This window comes from Erpetoichthys calabaricus, chromosome 4 (genome assembly GCF_900747795.2).
Source record: "Erpetoichthys calabaricus chromosome 4, fErpCal1.3, whole genome shotgun sequence".
In the NCBI taxonomy this organism is placed as follows: domain Eukaryota; kingdom Metazoa; phylum Chordata; class Cladistia; order Polypteriformes; family Polypteridae; genus Erpetoichthys; species Erpetoichthys calabaricus.
This window is the reverse complement of record NC_041397.2, coordinates 312,474,475-312,475,460: the sequence shown is the minus strand read 5'-3', so window position 1 is coordinate 312,475,460 and position 986 is coordinate 312,474,475.

The following is a 986-nucleotide window of genomic DNA, read 5'->3' as shown; positions in this document are numbered from 1 at the left end:
AAGAAGCTTGACGGTCAAGAAGAAAGGAAGAAAAACAGGGGAAATGTTTTAAGTTGGATTAATTCAACATACAAGGAAGGTAAAAACTATTTTGCTTGATTGTTTTTTGTATTACTATTGTAAGCTATAAAATGATTTAATGTTGTCTTATTACATTGATGGTGTTTTACAGTTATTGCAATTTAGAATAAACAGATTTATGTACAGTATAAAAAATATGCTAAATAGTACAAAATCTTTGATTAAATGGAACATGTGAGCTCCACCATTTCACAAAGCTCGTCATTCCAATTCTTAAGAGCCTTCATGTCTCTAGGGCTTGTTGCTTTCCAGATTTCTATTTTAGCAAAGTTGATGTGTTCAGAGTTTTGATCAAGGATTGATGCACTGCATTATTAGTTTTTGGGCTCTTAGCTATGAAAAGTCTAGGCCTGAAACAACTTGAAAAGGACACCAGAGCTTTTTTAAGACGAAACAAACTGCATGCCAGGCCTTTGCCTATGTGAGTAAAGGGCAAGCTCTTAAACTAGCGTATAAAACATATAAGCAATTAAATGGCATTTAGAAGCATCTATATATATAATTCACTAAGCCGGGAGACAAGTAGCCACCCATGGAAAGCACGCCGGAAGGGGCGTGGATTCACTAAACTGCCGACAAGTAAGACGCCAATGGTGCACGCAGGAAGGAGCCACGCCCACCAACTCTTAGACCATTGGATACAACGAAAAAATCACAGAGCCACGCCCACCAACTCGTACGCGACGCCTCGGAAAACATGCCGTCATTTCTGTTTGTCTGTGCCACAGTCCACTTGCAGCTCTAAGCCACGTTGACTTTTCATTAGTCAACCTCAGTGGAATCTTGGTTCACACAGAGGCAGCGCCAGAGAGAGACAGAGGCACACACAGGCAGCGCGAGAGAGAGACAGAGGCACACATGTGCAGCGCGAGAGAGAGAGCCACGCACACACACAGAGGCAGCGC